Below are 17,144 nucleotides of genomic sequence, written 5' to 3'. Positions count from 1 at the left end.
ATGTATATATATACAAATAATAAATTGATAGTGACAAAGGATCATATGAGAGAAAGGTAATGTTTAAACGATTATCGTCTTGCATATGTAAACAAAACAAATCTTATTGTTGCCTCTCCAATGTATTAGAAACCAGATGAAATACGGAAAAATAATTTTAAATACGAACAGAACCTACTATGGCGGAAAAACACGAACTAAATAAATCAAAATGAAATCAATTTTTTTATATAGTATACATCTTATTCAAAATCTAACTAAGCAAAGAGTTATAAATATGGGTAGTTCATATTTACTTGCAAAATTTCATGAAATAAAGTGAACATTGTAATAATGCGTTTTTGTTTTTGTTCATAAAATAAGCAATTTCTCTTGTATCATAAGGGTATCACATTTCGGAATATTCTAGCTGATGGTTGGTTTTTCGTATTATTTCGATTCTTCGGAATTCTGTTCGAGTTTGGAGTGTCATTTTTAACACGGTTTTGGAAACCTCCAACATTTTATATGCATCTTGCCGAACTTTACAATCCTACCAAATCAGTAATATACGCCGAATTCAAGGCCAAATATTAATATCAATATTATTTTCTCTATATATCTTAGTCCATAACTATATGTTATAATTAGTTAATATCCTACAAGCAAGCTTAGTTATTTTAATTTCTGAGTTGCTTACATCAATCTCAAACCATAGCCACATTATAATACTTATACAACGAAGAGTGAAATATAAATGGGTGATATCGATATCAAGCATAATAAGGTTGATATTGTTAGTTATCCCCAAAGTTTAACATTAAAAAATGGCCCCGGTTGTTGGTTCTCATATGTTTTTTGTAAGTCATTGATATTTAATGCTTGCTTGTATTATTCATCTAATAACCGTTTACTGCATATCGCTATATCTTACACATATGGGGATATTAATCTTATAGAGGGATTATTATTAAAGTAAATGTTATGGTCTTGCAATGTGAGTTTAGCACTTTTGGAAGAATACATTTCTATGTTTTTAATTATATTTCAGTTGGAGTATATCTCTACATCGGTCGAATTTATATACGCGAGGTCTCTATTGTTAGCGATTCTACAGTTTTTATTCATTTCTATTAGCACTAATTCATAAGTTTTATTAATATTTTTCAAATCAGTGTTCTTGTATTAAACATATTTTTCAAATATGTTAATGATTTTTCCATATAAAAAAATCCAATTCAGTACACCCAGTTACCAGGATAGGATGCCTGTTTTTACCAGTTTTATTTTGAAATCCCGAAAAGAAGACACCCCGCGTAGATTAATTAAGATGTTAGTATTCAGGAGGTTTCATTGTTTAGCATCTATTTTAGTGTACTTGAATAATAATTTCCAATTAATCTTTATTTTTCCTGATATAGTGGATTGCATGTATCCGTTCTATTACATCGGTTTTATCGCCCAGAATGACTATATTCTCATGAGCGGAAACACTTTCTTCTTTTTAAAGCATTATACGGAATCGGAAATAAAAAAAAATAAATCAACCTGAGGAGAAATATATTCTTCCGATTTTAAATATATATATATATATATATATATATATATATATATATATATATATATATATGTATATAGTAATAATTCCAAATTGGTACAATTAACCAAATTCTAGGCAAAAATAAGTTTTACTTTTAGAGCCTATATATTAGTACTTCTGAAACCAGAACATGTATTCATTATACACCCATATTTTTATTCTGGTGGAAATGCAGTAACTTTACAAGTATTTGTTTGAATATCCCTAATTTTCCAAACAATGTTATTTGAACCTATAAAACCACTAGCTTAATTTCTATGTATAGATGACACATTTTTCCTATTTAATAATGAAACAGAGGCAAACAATTTTTCACTTTACAAAACAAAGTGCATCCCGTATTAAAGTGTTCTTACGAGCGAGAAAGGAATTCTATTTTAGCCTTCTCTGAAAACTCCATGAAGTTATTTGACATAAATTTACCGTAAACAAACTTTTACGTGTCTGTATACAAGTTGTTATTCATTTTGCTCTTACAGACGAAAGTATAATTTAATTTGGTCCTGAACACATCGTGCTCTCATGATTTGTTCACAATCTAAATTGGATGAGGAACTAAAAACGATCACCAATACGTTGCCCAATAATGGGTATCCTCTAGATGTGATTTACTCTGTCATACAAAGGGGCGGGGACAATTTTTCTCAAATAAAATCGAAGATAGCGACTAACATTCATTTACCTTGGTTAGGAACAATAAGTGAAAAATTCGCCGAACAGATTAACTCAGCTGCTGAGCATTGCCATTTTGCCTCTAATGCACATGTGATGTTTTCGACAAAACCGTTATTGCCATCCCTCATCATATGAATAATGTCATTTATTAATTCAAATGTAGTTGCAGTGAAAACTACCTTGTCAGAACCATCCTTATGTTAGATGGTCGCATCCAACAACATGTACCCAACCAAATCAGAAATGGCATCTGTCAACAAACGGACATTTTCAGTAATACGTATGGTTATTCTATTCATATTTTCTTAAAACTCGCGATATGCAATGGATTTAAGCAGTAATTTTCCTTCTATTCTTTATCACGCTCATCTATTATTTAATCTGGATGTGTTCAAGACTATTCGCGTTCGTTTAAAGAGAATTTCGCTCTGTAAGCAAAGAGATTGCCTTTTGGGCCTGGACGTGATTAGTCTAAGGCATTTCCTCTCCACTGTATAATTATTATAACGATAGATTTAATGTAATCGTTCCCCGACATTTTCCTTTCCGATAGTTTGATTTTATTTTATTCGTTCCCCATTAACATTTTTTTCCCTATACCAAAACAACTCGATTCGGATTTGCAACGTGAGGACGAACTCCGATTGGCTGGCTCTACCACTTTATTTATTTATTTATTTTTTAACCTCTATTGAATGTTTTCTCTGCGTCCTTCTCTTTACCATGGACACAAAAAACAGTCTTAATATTTTAACTGATATAATAACAATTTGTTATCCGCCAAACAATATATATATATATATATATATATATATATAGGTTTTATTTTTTTATTACCGTGATTTTCTGTTCAGTTACATTTTTTTCTGTTCAGTTACCAGAACGGTAATAAAAAATAAAACGCATATTTTCTCTACAACAGTATTGGGCACTTTCTTTAGGTTTTTATTAATTACCATTTCTACTAAATATATATATATATATATATATATATATATATATATTGTTTTTATATTATAGATATATATAATCGGAAAATAAAACCACGACGAGATTTGCAATAGGTCATTGTTGCCAATTATTTTATCCTTCATTTCGATGGTTAGGGTTCGCGTTGCACTCATTTAATTAATACTCATTTACTGTATGGAAAATTGAAATTTTTGATGTATACACGCAATTGCTTTCGCCCTTAGCTTATTCTACACACGTATTTAATATGATTTGGCTTTGAATGAATTTCCGAGAAATGGGAAGTATTCATGAGTTATTTCAGCTCATGTTAACTATAAATAACTACTAATCAATCCAGTTCTCACGAAAGTCGCTTTTACGCAGCATGTAATGTTCAAACTGTCCACGAACCTGTTATCTTGCAAGAACGCGCTTGAAATTTCCAATATCCGTTATTACTTATCCATATATTACGTTTAAATTAAGGTTATCGACTTTTTTTGTAAGTGAACATCCCTATAAGAAATACATCCACAATAAAACGCCCCTTACGAAACGAGATGAAGTAATATAGACTATATCTAGGAATATAAGCGGAGGCACTATGGCGCCAAAAAGAAAGTTTGATCTTGTCATTTTTTCAAAAACCACAAATTTAAACTAGATTTAATGTAACTGTTTAATTAATCTAATTTGATTTATCCCTTATTTCTCTATAATTGTATATGTTTATACAACACTTTATTTGGCTATACGTCGAGAACATAACCAATCAAACCAGCGTGATCGCTGCCATCCATCTGGTATTCGCCGAGCTCCCGCCAGCGCTTGTGTAAAAGGCATGCTTCATGTTCAGGACTCGCATCGAGGCGGTAATTAGGGCTGAAGGCGGCTACATTGAATAGATATCTTCTGCACTACATAATCAAGTTAAATGAATTGATGTTTGCATAAACATTTTAAATAAATGTGTAGTGTTATTTTATCATTTCACCATGTATATTAACCAGCATGTGTCGCGCCTTGGTGTATATATATATTCATTGCTTAGACATTAAAAAATATCTGTTAAAAATGTATTACGTTTATTAAAACTAACACAATCATACTTTTTTCGTTAATCTAAAATATAGTGAAACAACTTAAATTTCTATTTTCAGACATAAATATAAAGCAATGTATAGCGTAAAACCATTAGTAACGTAGATCATATAATTAAAATACAATTTCATTAATGTAATATACGAAATAGTAATTGTGGAAGTTTGTACTTCTTTTAAATACGTAGTATATAGATATATAGAGAGAAAGTTGATTCACATTTACGTGAATAGAATCAGATATTTGTAAAATACAAAAGAGTTGATCCACGTAAATGGGAATCAACTCTTTTGTATTTTATAAATGCTCGTTTTTATATGAAAATTAAATTGAAATATATATATATACATATATATATATAGTCAATCCAATGTTTCTCAGCTCATCAGTGCGGCTAGGCAAGCAACTACCTCAAGCCAGGATCGAAACCCGACCGCCCAAACGACAGCCGGAGCTTCTAACCGTTGCGCTATATGACTGCCGGTGTGTGGACAGTAAATTAACAATGTTTTGGCATTGTCCAACTTACCAAAGCTCAATTTGTTTATACAAAGAGCATCGCTCCATACGCTAATGGTAATGTGCATATCACTTCGCAAATGCTGAGCCTGTGTGTGTGCGTGCGTGTGTGTGTGTGTGTGTATTGTACAAACAGTAGCGTTTGAATATATGGTTAAGTGGTAGTTTTAGTCATTTCGAACTGCTTTAAAGCTTCATCGTTCACTCATTTTTCGACCAAATTTCAAACAATTTTTATAGTTTATAGATCACTTTCTCAGCTTTGTTTTGAATTTTTCTCAATTTTCGTTCAGTAAAACAAAAGTTATGATGGATTTACTGGTGTTCCCAATCGTAAAAAAAACGTAAGGAGGTGAACGATATTTTTATAACTGTTTTCCATAGCAACTACGTTGCTTCAGCGACTACTGCGAAAGGAGAAGTAACAAGTGAAACAGACAAAATGAAAGAATGAAAGGGAGAAAATTGCTGGAATTTTATTGAAAGCAGACGAGTGCCGTACATTGTTGTTACATAAGTGTATGTTATGTTTATGGGAGTAAAAAATAAGACTGAAATTAAAAATAAAAGACAGTGAATTTATTGGAAGACACATGAAGACCTCATATTTGCTGTTCAAACCGTTTTTTCAATAGGATATAATCGATTGCTTTTAAATTTGCTCTGACAATGTTTACCCTTGTTTAATTTTTCTATAATAGGGAAATTGTAAAGAGCTCAAGTGATTATAGAGTTGAAATACAATCCATTGACATTTTGAAACATACAATATCCTGTAACGTTCGATCAGTAGCTTCAAAGACAATATTATGAGTCATTGAGTCTCCGTCACCAATACTTGCTTTCGTGTCTCGTATTATTTAGCGTTACAAGCTATTCAAGTAAGAGAACATGTAAACACAGGTATTATATTAAACTCCTGTTACAACGTATGCTCTCTTTCAATAGCGTTGCTGCAACTCCAATTTATGCAATAGCGTAATGTTTTCTCTGATTTATTTTTGCTTAAATAAGTTTTGTAAATATATGTTCTCTATTCATTCATGTGCATAAAAGGACATTATGTTTTTTACGAATCTTTCCTTCACCAATCACCATCTAAAAATCTGTATAAGCATTCCATTGCTCCTTTGTTTTAATATTATTCATTAACCATACATGACAGTTTCTCCTGGGTTTGGTTTTTCTGACCTCTGTACAATACTGATCATTACTATATTGACTGCTGTTGGTACGCAATATATTGTCAACAAATATTCTACTATCATAAGGACTTTGTTTTCCACTAGCATAAGCTTGATCAAAAATAAAATCAGCGACTTAATCATCTGAATCATTTGTACACCTTACATGTAGTTTTACTTAATCATCTTACAATTCATCTTTTAAGTTTTCCAAATGCTATGCTAGATTACTCGGTAGCTATGCCATTAAGATTATTGCAAATTTCATGTTTGCAGGTGATTCTGAAATATTTGCTATTTCCATGACTAATTGTAAATGGTCATCATTCTAAATAAAAGCCATCTGCAAGCTTCTGTGAGCATAGATTATCATTAACAACTTTTAGATTTAGAATGAAGTTAGTCTTGCTACTTTGTTTAAGAGAAGTCTCTAAGATATCACTCTCCAGCTTTTGCGTCTAGTGTGCAAATCCTACCAATGACCTGAGCATTTATAACCATTTCATACTTATTAAGTACATCCATCAAAATCTCTCGATGTCGACGATCCCCCTTCTTTGCACAGTTATACGAAATATAATGGTGTGGAAATTCACCTCACTGTCTTTGCAAAAGCATCATGCAGCGATGGTAAAAATCTATCAAAATTGTAGGGAAGGACAAAGGCAACATCTACTGAATTATCGTTATCAAAGTACACTTTTTGCACATTTCCAACGTGAACTACCATACACACAGTTGTCGGTAAATGCTCATATGTAGGATGCCCAATAATTCGCTAGGTTGCCTCTACTGATGAAACGTATCTCCTGTACATATATTGGCTGATATCATTAACCACCCGTGATTCTTTACCACTGATTCATACAACATATAGTAATTCAAAAATGCTCGATTTGACACCTTTTGATATATATTAGATGCAATATTTTATTGAATTAATTAATGGGCAAATTTTCCTAATTATATTGCAGCTGAACTGTCGAAGCAAATATGTATTGTAAGCACTATCTGTTGATTGTGGATATTTTGACTCAACTTGGTGAACAATTTGTCATCTGTACTATACGAATCTTATCTCTATTTGTCGGCCTCCTTCTTGTATATTTAGGATAGGAATCGTTTCCCTGTTCAGTAGCTTGTATGGAAGATAAAATAAATTTTTAGAATTTTTTTGTCTATCATACATGGGCAGTCTTCATTTTAGGTATAAAATAGGCCAGGGATCATGTATTTCCTGACCGGATCATGGAGCTGTTTTGTTTCCTCTTTAGAAGAATTTAATTTTATTTATGTTTTTACTCTTTTTTCGTCTCAGACAAGACACGGATCAACTTATTTATGACATGCTTATAGTTGGGACCAGATTCAATTTAGGGATACAATTTAGGGAGTGTGGCAGCGAGATATTAGATTTAGCTGTTTGTCGGGTTCGTCAAGGATATTGTAACCTAAGGGGTACTAGTGCTGTAAGTCTGTCAGAGGACTTGCAATTTAAATTCTTGAAAAACAGCCACAAGGATGCCACATCTCGACAATGAGACAGAAGTTGGAATTCAGATTAGAGAACGTGAGCTATTAGATGTAATGAAAAAATGTAATTCTCAGGGCTCATACTACTTTCTACGGTCCAACCTACTCAGTTCAGGTGGAAGAACTCGACATCCCTGCCCTTTCGAATTTAGTCTTTTTATAGCGTTTTCCTGATGGCAGTGAAGCTGTATTGATATACATATTCTACAATATCATCCTATGATTCATAAATATAACTTTAGAAATGATTATTCCTTGTTTTTTTATTCGTTAGGCAACGATTCCTCGCTCGAACAGCACTTAAGTTGAGAACAGTAATCGGAATAATCAAAATAATTAAAATAATCAATCTTCAAATAATGTTTAATACTTGTTTAAAAAAACGAAAGAAAAAACACATGTATTAAAACTTAAAAATGGACAGATTCGATATATGTATTGTCAAAGCTGTCCATTTTTAAGTTACTGCTTATCAAAGCCGAAATAGCCTGTATAATTACATTTAAAATGTTACAAATGTTATGAGAAAACTATTAAATTAGATTGCAGTTATTTCCTGTTAAGGATAGAGATTGTTATATCAGTTGCGCTCGTTTGAGACCGGTAATCAAATTTCATTACACGATATTCCAATTATATGAGATAAAATTTATTAAGTCACATGTACAATCAATTTGCATCCAAAATCTACAACAGGAAAGCGGAAATTGCTAGTGATATAAAATAAATGTTTCTCAGCGTCCCTACTATTATCTACGGCTCAACCTACTCAGTTAGGATCCAAGAACCCGACTCCCCTTTCTTATGGACATTATACTTTTATAGTGGTTTTCTTTTGGGGAAGCGAAATTGCATCGATATGCAAATTAATGCATATCAAACTACATAAGGTTTACGACTGTGCTTACCCCTGTGTAGCAGCGTGAAACTAGTAGCAAATGCACCAGCCCAGATATGTGAACAATAATCAATGCATAGAGGACAAGCGCCCTTGTACAGATACATGATAATCTCAGGTGTTAGTACGTAAAGAGAGCTCACCTTCTGAGGAGTTGGCTTTTACACGGTAGAGAGAGACCACCTGCTGCTTTGTGTTTATGCTCAGAAATTATCCAGAAAGTTAGTGTTCATGAGTAAATTGCTTTACAGGTACTCCATGGTATCTAACCATGTTTGCAAACTACCAAGTATTTCCATTATTTGTTTAACAATTTATCTGAACACTCTTGTATTACTATGTAATAGATCATGACATTTTTGTTTAGCCGCCAAAGTTTGTAAAATATCTGGATAGTTTAGATTAAATGCCATAGTTACACTAGAATCCGCTCGTCCCGAATAGCTAACAAATGTAATTGCATTTAACCTTTTCTCAGGATAGTACTGAAGACCGCTATTAAGGAAACACAATTCGACAACCAAAGAGATTTTGCTCTCCGTCACAACGAAGTGAACTATTACGCAAATGTTATATTCAGAAATTGGAATTTGCTCTTCTATTCTCCAAAACTGTAATCATTCTCTCCCTATATTGTAGTATGCGTCTATCAAGAATTGTTACTTTCGATGCAAGAAATCAAATTCTTCTCTGAGCATAATATGGAAAGAGTGAAACTACAATTGCTTGGTTTTGCTTTTATTTCGCCCTTGCAAATATATGTGGAAGGCATGTGTTCCAAATGAAAACTAGAGGATGCATAAAAGAATAAGTAGGTCGATGTAACTCTGAAACTCTCTCCAGAACAGGTTGTAACCGAATAACAATATGTTTATGTAGACTAATTTGACGTTGAAATAGTAACTACATCAATAGTTAGTGCGGTAAAACGCCGTATACGTTTTCCCTGAAGACAGTTATTTTTAAGAATTACAATTTTCCTCTCATTAATATTTTTGTGTCTTGTTGATCTAATGCTGACTTAATATATTTATATAATGGTTATTTTAATTTAATTGTCTTTTAATTCCTTTTTACACCTGAGAATTACAAAGGTGATGCACTCCTCTCAGTCTTATCTAAAAGGTATATGTATCTGAATATATCTAGCTCTTAAGCTTTCACGGAGCAACAGTGGTCTAATTTGATGATAGATTTGACCTTCTGGAAACACTCCAACCCTTGCCCGATCTATTTTGAGAGCTAAGCTGGTTATGATAAAAAAACGTGTTATAACCCCTAATCATTGGCAAAAGTTCAGGGTAGTTTGCCCCGTAAACAGATTATGCAATACTGGGATGGAAGTGAGTGAAGTGTAACATTTTCCTTTCCACGGCAAAATGATAATAGTTCACTTTTAACTATTTTACACTGGAAAACTTGTCATTTTCCTATTAGAGCTTGTATTGTCATAGAACCATACAGACGGTTAACAATTTTGATATTCGTGTTGTCTTTAATTTTGCTATCTTTTTCTGTCCATATTCAGATGCAATTGTCTCTTTTCCCATGACATATTTTGTCCTGTTACTACATAGTAAAATCTATCATATTCATGTTTATGCTCAGCTAAGATTTCCTTTGATCAGAAGGCTGGTAATGTATACACACGCACGCACACATACACACACACACACACATATATATATATATATATATATATATATCATTGTAGCAATATCTGGAATGCATATAAATTTATATATACATACTGTTACATATATATATATATATATATACATATAAATATATATATATATATATATATATATATATGTGTGTGTGCAACTCGGGATTTACAACCTAAACATCTATATATTCAGAAATATCCGTCAACTCCAACCATATCAGTACATCGAAAACGCTATCAAACTGTAGAAAAGTGATGAATATTTTATTGATAGAAAAAATACTTAACGTGGGAATAAGGTCATATAATCGTACTTTGACGCGGAAACCAGTTTATGATGTACCCGATTTTTCTTAATTTTTTATTTGTCTACAATAATTAATCAAATGAACTTTTCAGTAAAATATACAACAATAGGAAAGCAATTTCAAGATTGTTGACATTTATGTAATGAAGAACAGAAAACTCTAAAAACTGTTTATTTTTAATCAAGACAATAGGAACATTTTTTCATGTTAGAAAAATCCTCATAAACGTTCTGTAGATATCGCAATAGAATATTATGTTGAGAATACGTACGACTTATTTTTAACAAGACTACCCATATCTGGGCATTGCCCTATTCAGAGTCAATATTTTATCCGTAATTAATGCGACTAAAGATGCTTTCAAATGCAACTGAAGTAAAATTAAGAACAATCTACAGATGGGAATTAATTATTCCTTTGCTAATCTCTTACAGACCTACGCTGCTGTTTGCTACTAATTAATTAAAAACTTTTTTACACTTACAAACCACTGTGATTCGAAAATATTCTGCGCGTTCCATAACTGACGACATAATGTAATAATAAATGTTACATTTTTTGCAAATGTCCACGAGTGTATTGCTTGATATTTGATCCAGACATAAGGAACACTGTTAAATGTCAGAACAGTGCTCCTATTTTATATATATGGTAATAAAATGTTAAGAAGAAAATAAGTGCAAGTTATTTGTTACTAGACTACACGTATCTCACAGTTGCCCGGATATTTAAAGTGAATGACGAAATGTCATGTTTAAAAGTAATATTAACAATGTTATGCAACAAAAACTAATTTTACTTTTCCACTTAGCTATTTGTTTACTACTCTTATTAATAATATTTTGGGTGTGATGGTATTCGATTTTATGTATCCCTCTTTCTATCTTTCTGCATTCAGTACATGAAAATAAACTGAAAGTGAATTGTTTTTTTAGAAAAATAAGATAGAATAATAAAACAAGGTAATTTCATTCTGAAAAAAATAAATGGTTTATAGATGTTTGTGTTCACTTGTAAATTAATATACACAGAATAGTTTATTGAATAAAATATGTATTACTCTTAATTTATCAATTTAAGCCAAAGTGAGGGTGATGGTGAGAGACATCGAAAACGAGAGAGAGCGAGAGAGGGGGGAGGGTTTTATCAAGAACTAGACGATAAGAGAGGTTAAAGTGATGGTGTGAGGGTTACGGACTGAGAGCTATAAATCGAGAGGATGGAATATATAGATATATAAATACAGAAAAAGTTTAAGATGAAAGAAGATAGACAACGAGAGTGCTGTAAATGTGTACTAATTTTCCGTGTTTACTTGTGAGCATTTCATTTACAGATTCTATGGAGTGTTATATAGATGTAGAATAAGTACACACTACTCTTAATCTAACATTATAAAACAACTTTATTGATAACCTTATTTAATAAATTTAAAAAGAAAAAAGAACTGGCTTGGAATACGTTCATGTGTGTGGATCTAAACAAATCATTAGAGCAGTTTGTGTATGCAATGTATTGAAGTCGGTTTGCAATGATAACCATGCTGGATTATTTGCACACGCGTCTGATTCGACCCTCTAGCCGAGAAGCGCGTGTTCCTTCTGTTAACTCACAAGAGAAAAGCTGACGACATATATGAGCTACGTGAAAATGTAATTACTCTAAGAGCCAGGAAAAGAAAGGGAGAAATGCAATTGGTTAACCTAAACTCAGTCACGTGGTCAACTATCTAAAGAGTCGACCTCTGATTTTTCAAGCCAGAAATGAAGTTGAATGTTACAACCAATCAGTAATGTAATAAACCAATCACTTTCAAATCCCAAGCCGTCGACACTGGTGCTTAATATACCATCCTTCTGTGTCTCTTCCCCTCTTTCTTTTCTTACGTCTCCTACTCCCATTCCCCTTCACTCCTTCTTAAACCGATCCTTAGAAGTCCAAGGAATGGTCAATAAATCTGGGTGAATCTTAACCTTTTCGAAAAAAGACATAAAATACTAAGAAAAAATAATAAATAAAGAATAAAAAATACATATATAAGTGTTAAGAGGGGCAGCGGGCAGACAGAGCGAACACTTGTTGCAGATGACATTGATATTCGCTTTGGCCCCTAAACTCACCTTCCAACCCCAAATCCTACCTGCTTTTTTCCCAAACCCCAACATAAAAAATCCACACATAATCAACAGCTTAACTTTTTATTAGTAAAAACTTTCTTTTGTTGAAAGTTGATTTTCGTTTTGATTATGAATTTCGCTTTTGTATATAAGCGTTGTTACCTTAAGAGGTATGTAGTTACTTAATACTAGGAGACCGAAACATACTGCTTATGTAAAAAAAAAAATGAAAGTATATATATATATATATATATATATATATATATATATGGGTGGGGGTTTATGTGTGTATACATAGCCTTTCTCTCTCTGAACTTGTATCAACAAAACTATACTGTGGAGTTTTGGTATGCCAAACTTGAAAACTGAAATATAGAGAATGTTGTCCTAGGAACAAATGCAAAGTTTTTTTTCTTTTTTTGATAAACTCTGTAATAACTATGAAATGTTAAAAATTTGCAATCGTAACTGCACTTAAACTATTCTTTTACGCATGCCCAAATATACATTTATATGTGTAAATCAGTAAATTAAAAAAAAATATACATACATCTGGCGTTATATCAGATGAAAACGAATAGGCCCCTAGTGCTACATCTTTTGGTTTCAATTCAAGGTGAGGGCCTCTGAGGCAGATGTTTTATAACTTTTAAACTCAATATATTTTATTACATAGAATATACTAATACATAAAAAATGACTCTAAAATAATAAATGCTAAAATCTTTATGAATTTAAATATATTTAAATTAATTTTACAATAAGGCAATGTCGGGCTAGTATATATAAATATATATATATATATATATATATATATATATATATATATATATATATATATATATATATATATACATAACAGACAAAAATGATACTGGCGTATGGAAACATGAACACTCACAAAAATGACTACATTACTCAATTAATGACTTGTATATGAACATGCCAGTATTAAATACAAATACAAATAGTAAACACCTAATTTTGTGAAAAAATAATTATCAGCCTTTTACACATTTAATCATACAAGAACCCAGGTTTGCCCAGCTGGGAAAACTTGAGTCCTTGTACTGGAAAAATATCCAGTAAATAAAACTGGAAATCGTTATTTTTTGCATTTTTTAACATTTTTTTTGCATTTCCATACACCAAACATGGATATAAATATCATTAAAACATTCGTTGGGTCATAAGCTTCATTTCGATACCTCACTTGCCTGGGTGGGTGGCGGGTACGCTGATATAAACCGCCTCACACACATACACATAGTAAATCGAACTTACTAAGGGAGATAATATCTTCCGGTGAATACCGGGAAAATATCAAGTAAATAAACGTTGTTTAGTAAATCGTTATTTTTTGCAGCTTTTTGCAGTTTTTTTTTTGCATTTTCATTCACCAAACATGGATATAAATATCACTAAATGATCCGCTGGGTCATAAGCTTCATTTCGGTACCTAACTTGCCTGAGTGGATTGCCTGTAGGCTGAGATAAACCGCGTCACACACACACACACACACACACACACACCACAGACAGATAGACATTAGGAAAATTTATAATAAGATTTCTTGCATAATGATGTTTAGCATTGTTCGCGTACAAAAAATCGCGTTCCCTTTCAGAATAATCCCATGTTGTGCTATTGATTATTATTTTTATTATTGAGTAACAACGAACTTTCACTAAAAAAAGATTAAAGATCCCTCTTTGAAATAAACCAATGGTATTCCTGGAACCTGAATCACAACCAGTCTCCCCAGATTTCTAGTACTCTCAACCCCCTTCGATAGTATTCGCAAATGGATTTGTGATATCGCAACACCCGTTTACTATTGATTTCTCGCTCGCATCAACCATTGGTCTTCACTGGAATTTCAATGGAAATACGCATCTCCAAGGTTCCAGTTCTCTTTGCACTTGTCCAGCGGAGGTCCGCTCAGCGATTTCTACTTAGTCTTTCCATCCCCTTGACCCCTCTAGACAATTTGGCATCACTTTTGGCGGAGGGTGATTGGGCAATAGTAAAGCGTGGGGAAGAAGATAGAGAACTTATAGATACACAGCTTCATTGTTCTTGGTTCCATGTAACGCTTCTTCATGTTTTGCCTTTTCAGCTGTTTGTTTGGCCCGCATATTTGGTCCCTGTGTATGAGTTTCCGCATTCAAGGAGTTTCTTTTATATTTCAGCTGTTTTCATGAGTGATGTTCGTTTTGTCTTTGCTGCCATTCCTCTGATTTCAATTTCTCCCATTCTTTTTTTCAAAGAATTCGGAATTGTTCCTAATTCTTCAACTTTTATAGGAATGTTTTTGATTTTCTTCATCATTCCTATCCTTTTCAGCTTTCTTCCTATTATTATTATATTTATTTTAATTATTATTATTATTATTATTATTATTATTATTATTATTATTATTATTATTATTATCATCATTATTATAATTATTATTATTATTACTATAATTATTATAATTATTATAATTATTATTATTATTATTATAATAATAATAATAATAATAATAATAATAATAATAATAATAATAATAATAATAATAATAATAATCGTGTTATTTATTCTGTATGTTTTTCAGTCTAGGATGCTTTCATTACTTGATATTTTTTCATCTGCGTATTTGGCGACCGCGCGATATTTCCGGCTTAATAAATAAAACAAGAAAACTAAAGAGGTCTACGTGCAATATCAGCTACCGCAGCTTAGATAAATTACTATTCTCCAGACGCTTTAAACATACACGACTACTTTTTATTCTTGCGATATAATTAATCAAATATATTTTTACGCGATTTTGTAGTTAAAGATATCTGTTGAAATTATACATAAAAACGCGTAAATAAAAACTATCGGACCATTAACCTCCGCGGGAAATTATTATTTGATCATGAATATGGATTATATCGCCAGTAAAACCTCAGGTCACAGTTTCACTACAATCAATTGAGGCGTTTTGAAATACTTCGGAGTCGAGTAGAAGTAGAATTAACAATTTTTACACAAGTTGATGAGCGCGTGTCGTTTTCGCGATTTTTATATTTGAGGCTGATTCGCAATTCATAGCTCTTAGCTAATGTGCTGCAAATTTCTGTAAATTGCTTGTTCACTTAACTCATATGTAAACATTATTTTGAAACTGTTTTTCGATGGAACATATATATTTTAAAACAACCAAAATGAAACATGATATTCAACGATTTATTAGATGTAGGACATTCAATTAGTGTGCGCTTATATTAAATTATGAAACAAACGTTAATATCACAATATTTAATTTATCAGGTTGATGTTTTTAACTTTTAAATTCAGATAAATATATCTCGTTTCAAACGAGAAATTATTGATCTAAGTAACTATTATTAAAATCATATTGTTGACAACGGAAAAACCGGTTATTTATGCTAGTAATGTAAAAGTCTTACCTTCTGATGGAGCTTAAGACGCTTAAGGCATTTTTGATGTCGCTTAGTCTTTTGAAGCATTTCTCACGCAGAAAAAGATGATTGAAAAATATTAGTCGGTAGGTAAGAGATCTGGAAAGTATGGCAGATGAAACAAAGTTTCATAGCCAAATCAGTTCAACTCATTCAGGATAGATTTAGCAGCATGCGTCGGGAATTATCGTAAAGAAGAATTGGGCTATTTAAGCCGAATAATGCTGGGTGTTGCTGTTGAAGTTTCTCATTAATTTCATCTATTGATTTTCAGTACTTTTCTGCCATCATTTTTTGTTTGCTTTCCAAATACTGCAATGGATGACACCACAAAACAGTGAGTATGACCTTCTTTTAGTGCCACCCTAGGTGTATCAGAATTTTTGTAGGAATTTTTGAACCCCTAACACGAAACTGCGAACAAAATATAAAAAAAAAACTCGTAATTTCTCTTTTAAAAGTGGGTTGTTTATTTTCTTTATGGATTATACTTCCAAAATAAACTACTAAAGTTGTAGAAAAAGTAATAGAAATATTTTTTTTCAAAAAACAGCAATGAAATTAATTGAATTTTACGAGCTCAGTATTTTTCAATTTTTAAACTTTAAAAATCTATCAAAATTTTCTATTGGTTCTATTTTTACGATATTTTCAGGGTCAATGTGAAATTTTATGCTCTTTCCAATAAACCGAATATAATATTTTAGACAAACGTTTTTTTTTAAAAATTGACCCCCCCATTTGAAATGTCTATTTAAAAGTAAATAGTTAATTTACCCACCAAAGTGTTATATATCACAAATTGAAGATAAAAGATCAATAAATAATATATTCAAATTTAAAACTAAATAGTAGCATTTCTTTTTAGAAATTTACCTGTAAAGTCCGAAGTTTAAACCCTTTTTTTAAAAAAAATACGTTGTTTTTTGTTTTGTTTTGTTTTTTTAAATGAAACCTTGGTCCTTGTTCCTTTAATTGGAAAAAATAGGGGTTGAATTATTTTCTGAGTAGTTATAAGCTTGGAAAGACAGGGGTGGAATGATTTAATATTTTTCACAGAGTTTCTGACACACCTAGTGCAACCCTGGTTTCAGGACGTGTAGTGGAGCTTCTTCGGTGCCTAATCACTGCGCAGAGCGTCGCTAGTTGTAAAA

The 17,144-nt window shown here is 31.8% G+C and overlaps 1 protein-coding gene across 7 annotated transcripts in view; it reads left to right on the top strand.

Moving 5' to 3' along the window:
* Positions 1-17,144, top strand: part of LOC145276819 (uncharacterized) — a 694,204-nt gene that overhangs the window by 97,844 nt on the left and 579,216 nt on the right. Inside the window, exon 1 of one of the 7 annotated variants that reach the window (XM_080128159.1) lies at positions 16,311-16,327. The exons of the other annotated variants lie outside the window; for them this stretch is intronic. The gene's annotated coding sequence lies outside the window, so the exon portion shown is untranslated. Of the gene's footprint in view, positions 1-16,310; positions 16,328-17,144 lie in introns of those variants that run through there. 7 annotated transcript variants of the gene reach the window in all.

The sequence above is a fragment of the Euprymna scolopes genome, chromosome 5 (assembly GCF_053919585.1).
Source record: "Euprymna scolopes isolate OS-2025 chromosome 5, ASM5391958v1, whole genome shotgun sequence".
NCBI classification, from domain to species: domain Eukaryota; kingdom Metazoa; phylum Mollusca; class Cephalopoda; order Sepiida; family Sepiolidae; genus Euprymna; species Euprymna scolopes.
The sequence above is the reverse complement of the archived record's forward strand: the minus strand, read 5'-3'. Positions and strand labels throughout refer to the sequence as shown.